At 31.5% G+C, this 6,000-nt stretch overlaps 1 protein-coding gene across 1 annotated transcript in view; it reads left to right on the top strand.

The window, feature by feature from the left end:
- Positions 1–3,248: 3,248 nt before the first annotated feature.
- LOC110995317 (acid sphingomyelinase-like phosphodiesterase 3a) overlaps positions 3,249–6,000 on the top strand; it is a 41,267-nt gene continuing 38,515 nt past the window's right edge. Inside the window, exon 1 of the mRNA XM_022262421.2 lies at positions 3,249–3,383. The gene's annotated coding sequence lies outside the window, so the exon portion shown is untranslated. The remainder of the gene's footprint in view (positions 3,384–6,000) is intronic.

Genomic DNA, 6,000 nt, shown 5'->3' with positions numbered 1-6,000 from the left:
TGTGCAAGGTAGCTGCCAGCTCTTCGTTCTCCTGTGATGTCGACTAACCTTATTTAATTTGTCGGCGACTAAGACTTTAAAATAAGTGTTTGCATTGATCGAACTAAAGTTATTCCTTTTTTTGTAATACTAATGTTGAAGTGAAAACTTCTTTAGCAGCGTTGTACACTTTTTTTGGAATTGAGTAAAAATGTTAAACTCGCGTCAGGACACGTGACCTGATAGAAAATTCGTAAGACGGATGGAGAGTAGACAGCTGGTGCGGCGTATTTAAAGTAATATAAAGAATGTTTGTGTATGATAGCGCAATAAATAAATATCTACCACATAAATGATAGAACTTTTATATTGCATTTTTTTTTTAATTTTTTTACTTTAATTATAAAGGACTTTTATACTGATTATTAAAGCAATTCGTGCAAAATTATTCCCTTACCATTCCAAAATATCAAAAATGCACAACGTTAATATTCAAGTTTTCACTTCTGCCGGCATTCTCGGAGTGCAACCCGATTTTTTTATAATAGAAAATTAGAAAAAATATCTTATAAGTAAATCCATGCTCTATTCTGTTTAGTTCAGTGTACATACATCAAATTACAGGTGAAACAAATTGCAGACGTCGGCAATAAACAGGAACGTGCCCTTATTTATACAGGTTGTTCGTGACACGCATCTATATTATATTTGTATAAGAAATCTACTACCTTTTATGATAATATCTTCATACGTTTACGTCCCTTTAAATCTATTCTCCCAACTACGTGTCATCTATTGAATTTATAATGTATTGCAAATAGTCTCTAGCACGGGAATTTCCTCACACATCGAACTTTTCTATGCAAATGGAATTGCAAAAGGAAAATCCCACAAATGGACATTCTATGCGCTTCAAAAGGGATAGAGAAAATAATGCATAATCTTAAGATGAACTGAGTGAAGCAATGACCTAGAAAATTCAATTCTGCCAGGCGCGATTCACGCATTTTAATGTACCGTGGCGCGGCGTGTAACAAAATCTAATCAAAGTTTATGGTTAGCCTTTCGTGGTTTTTGCTGCTTTACCTGTGGTTAGGGTTGAACCTCTGTCATACGCGTAGCGGCAGGGCAACTTTGCAACCCAATTAAATTTGCCTATCCAATTAAACTTTCAGATCAAAGAAAATAATGTTGTATTTGAATATGATTCTGCGAACAATTAACGATTCATTTTTGCCTCAGCTATTCAATTAATTTAGTTCTATTTAAATATAAACTATAATGTCCCGGTTTCATAACCCTGTATTTAAAAATATTCAGTAAACAGATGGCAAATAAACTTTAAACCCTACATTAAGCATAAAATACATAATTGGTCTTTTTAAAAAGTGGCCAAAAATGCATGCCGGAAAATTTTGCAATGTTTTGTTAACGCTTCTATTACTACTCTACTGCACTACCTTAGAATTTATGCTATATCACCCGGCTCAATATACCAAGGAATTACATTCTATTGTCCAACTTAAAATGTTGAAGGTGTTTTGTATTACAAGGAATTTTGAAGCAAATAAATGATGGAATTCTATTAGTTTGAAACTTTTGCAGTTGGTTTTAACTGGAAAATAATCAGTTTCAATCAGCTGACACATACTCAAACCTAGGCTAGCTAAATAATAATTAAGTTGGCTAAAACAATGTTTAATGAATTCACTCAATGATAAGGTTTCTTGTACAGCTATTCTTCATCAATAAATCTTAATAATAAGCTACATATATTATACATATAGCCAAGATTTATATTAATATCAGTTGAGTTAAAAATATTACAAACAAAGAAACAAATTTTTGAATTATTTGGACTTGTTTGCAATGAACACAAAACAATTAAGAAATTTCAATAATGCATTTGCAAACGGCTTAGCAGATGGAATATTAAGATAATCGAGATTCGACTCCCTCTGAAACCACGAGTTATCGTGTCATAATAGAAATTTGTCTACCTCATTAAGTAGATTGCGTAACTTCTCACCAACACTCCGGCCTAACTATTTCTTTACACATGATTCAAATTCATTTTTAACACCCCATTACTTATTCACAATTTACCTACCTTTGAAAAGAAATTCGCAAAATTCCAGTGGGTATACCATGGCCGGACTGGCGTGAGGCCAAGATAGGTATATAAAACATGTACCGAATCTTTTACATGCCATTCAGTGCGATGTATACAGGAATTTAACCCGACAATTGCCGGAGGTGTTTATTTTGTGGCCTTTTGTGTTCATGCTTAAAATGACACTTCAATGCACGTTTGTTTTACGATGTATTTTTAATTTTGAATTTGGAATAAGCGTTCGTGAAGCCAACAGCTCGTAGGGTTAAAATGTGAACTGAGTTTTATTTTATTTGTTGTTTTCATATTGTATATTTGTTTATTTTTAAACTTCAGTTAAGCTTGTTGTTTTATTTATGATTGGAGGAAACTTATTAATTTTAATCGTATAATTCCCTGAGAAAACCTAACAATAATAATCCAGTGGCGGCATAATCCAGTATGGCGTTTTATTTTTCAATTTAAGTACTTAGCTTTATATAATACTGTGCACATAAAAATATTTTGCAAACAAAAAACAATCGGGTTTGAAAACCACGATTGAATCCAGCTCCAAACTATTAGATTAAGATTACGTTTAAGAAGAAAGGAAACCAATAAATTTTAGTTTCGTAACCCGACGACTAAATATTACATACATTTTCGGCACCAATATTTGTTACGCCAAAACACCTATACTTTAAATAAATTTACCTTACATGAAAGCTTAGACCAATTATAATTTCATCGACAGTAAGAAAGTCTAAATCAATCGTTCTTTGAATGTCAAATAACACGAAATCTTTTCATCATCATTTCAAATATTTACTCAAAGCTCTGAATCAGATAAAACGGAAAATTGTCTGAACACCGGCATAATGATTCGTATTAAACGAAGGAAACACTTTACTTAACGCTTACAAACAAATTACAAGTGGTTCTAATTAAATATAATGCAATAAAACCACAAAGAATAGAAGTGACCCATAAACACAATGAGGAATAGCTGAAAATAAAAAAGGAAAGCCCTCGACTTTATGGAACGGTCTGAAAGAAGGTATTACGCGTGTTTTAACGCGGCCCGTACCTAGTTGAGCATGCCTTTTGCCTTTTTCCCACCTGGGGGTTGGGAGGGAAATAGGGCGACTGAGTGTAGTACTCATTCGTCGCTCGTCCTTTGACTGGAGCGGACGCGTGTGGGCATAAAGCTGTGAACTCACGAGTGTTTCGTATACGTGTTGTTGTTAATTTCGTGACTTATGTACAGACTTTGGGAGAACATTTAAATCGGAACGCCGATGGAATATAAAACGTAAGAGCTTCCTTTATGTTAATACTTTGTTTGAGGATTTTACTTTGATTTACCATTTCCTCTTTTAACGTGTTCTGAACTTGGAGTTTATTACTTTGGAACATAATATGTTACATTTTTAAATTGTAATTTTCTGCAATCACACCTAATATTATACGAATACTGAGTGGTTAGAGTCTATGTTAAATTTATACCAACATTTTCATACAGAAATAAAGGCTTTAATTGGCCAAATTGTATTGATTTCTATTGAAAAATTAACGCCAAATTCATAATTAATAAGGTTAAAAGTATATTTTATAAATTATACCTATTCCAAAAGGTAACCTCAGGCTTAGTGGATATTTAAATGAACTAAAACATGTTACACTGAATTTATCAATTAAACAACTTATTCCAAGATAACAAATCAATAGAAAACAATACGGGCAGCGAAGCTTGGAAATTCAATATTGAAGTTTGTTTTAAAGCAAAATTATGCCGACAAAAGGGTGGAAGTTTTGACACCAACTTTTATATTAGCCAATTGTTAATAAGCTTTAATTAAATTCGATTTGCTGGGTGACATATAATGTGGACATTTAATGTATAATCGTGTTTATTTTAAAATTTATGATAAGTCCGTTATTATTGTACTGTAAAAAAAATCAATTAAAGCCAAATTTCATTTATAGAAATCGATTGCGTGATGTTCTTACTGAGGTTCATACACTATTTCAATTGGTCTATGTTCGCGGATATCCTGGATTAAATAATAGCTGAGTCTTTCAATAAATTAAGATGGTAAAAGAAAGATATTTTGTTAAGTTTTGTTTCAGAATACACAGAGTTTTTAAGGCAGAATTATCTGATATGACATTTAGTGGCTTAAGTGAGTTTATACTATTTAATTTGTACCTATAATAAATTAACTATCGGGTTCGAACTAAGGAAAGCTTATTTCATATAAATAATTTTTGAAACACTTTGATTTAATTTATCGCAGTGTGATGTTTTATTGTTACTTGGTGTGATGTAACTTTATGAAGGAATGCTTAAACTCAGTTCAGTAGTTTAAAGTTAATCCATTAAAATCGAAAAAATTAAATCTATTTTATTATATAGATGTCCAATAGTCTCTAGTACAGACGTTAAATAATGAAAAAAGGGCTATTGCAAAGCCTAATTCCATGGAATCGTGCTTCTTTCAAAGAAATTTTATTATTTAATCAGCTTGATGATACAAGGTCGAAATAGCACATATTGACAGTACAATAAATACCTATCTGACTTCTAGAGTTTTATTTTTAAACACATTTGCTAACATTGAAATTGTTATTTGTGAGATATACCTTAAAAAAACCCTCTTACAGATAAATATGATTTTTTAATCAAACAATCACAATTGTATCAAAATGTCTTGAAATTATCGGAAGATTCAAAGTCAAGACTTAGCGCTAAGTTCCCGGATATGAAATCCAATTTGTTTTTGACATACGGAGATCATACATAGAGCGTCCTGACTCCGAATTTTACCCTCACAGTACAAGCGTATATTTATTAATAAATACTTAAAGAATAAATACAAATTATAATTCGGAAGCTTGATTTTCAATGGTACCTTAAATAAGTAATGTTAGTGAATAGTTTCAGCATTTTTTTTTGCCAAGAACACTTTACCCACGGGAAACATTAAATAAAATATATTTCTAGCAGGTTAAACACACATAATATTTTCACACATAAGCATGGTGGTTACCTAAAATTTATTACACTTCTTGAAGATATGGATCTCAACCAACAGCATGAAAACAACATTATAGAAAATTGGGCTTAATTTATTGAGTAGTTTGGCTTATATTTCTATGCACGTATTTCGTTAGCACGCAATGTTGCATTTTCGTACTAGACACGTAATTGTGCATGTTTCGAGACTGGCTATTAAAGAATAAGTGGTCATTTTAGCACTTAATAGAATAATAAGACATTAGTCTTAAATATATTGAAATATATATTCCCACTTCATTAAGCTTTTAAGGCAAATTTATGATTATAAAGAACCTACTTATATTTATTGCTTTCATAGATTTATGTATCAATAAAAGTGTAGAATGTGCCAGTTACCATTGGCACTTGGTTCAGTGGTTAACGAGTTTGGTGTATAGGCATTTGATTTCAGCGAAACATCAATTATTTTGTAGCCATACAATTATTGTTTACTTTATTAGCCTTGATTTTTTTTAATATTAATGAATTAGACCCAAAAAATATCTATACGATCATTTAAAGCTAAATGTTAGTATGTGAATTTGCTCGTATGGGGCCCTCTTCAATAGAGGCCGTCTTCAACTTCGCAACTTTTCAGTCAGAAAGCCAGTCATTTCCTGCAATTTTTATCCAGTTATCAGCCAATTTCGTATTTGCCCTGCCTAGGACGGTGTTTAGTGTTTTATTTGTTCATATAAAATATAGGAATATTGAAGGGGTTTTAAAGTTTTTTCTACTGATTTTTTACTGATTAAGAAGTGTTGCTATAGCAACATATTAGCATTATAGGATCTGTTGAGAATTTGATATTATTACGACTTCATAATTATTTATTAATTCTAGGAGAGTTTTTTTTTATTCTAGTTGATTA

This window comes from Pieris rapae, chromosome 2, assembly GCF_905147795.1.
Source record: "Pieris rapae chromosome 2, ilPieRapa1.1, whole genome shotgun sequence".
Lineage (NCBI taxonomy): Eukaryota > Metazoa > Arthropoda > Insecta > Lepidoptera > Pieridae > Pieris > Pieris rapae.
Note: the sequence above shows the minus strand (reverse complement) of the source record. Positions and strands in the feature narration are given on the sequence as shown.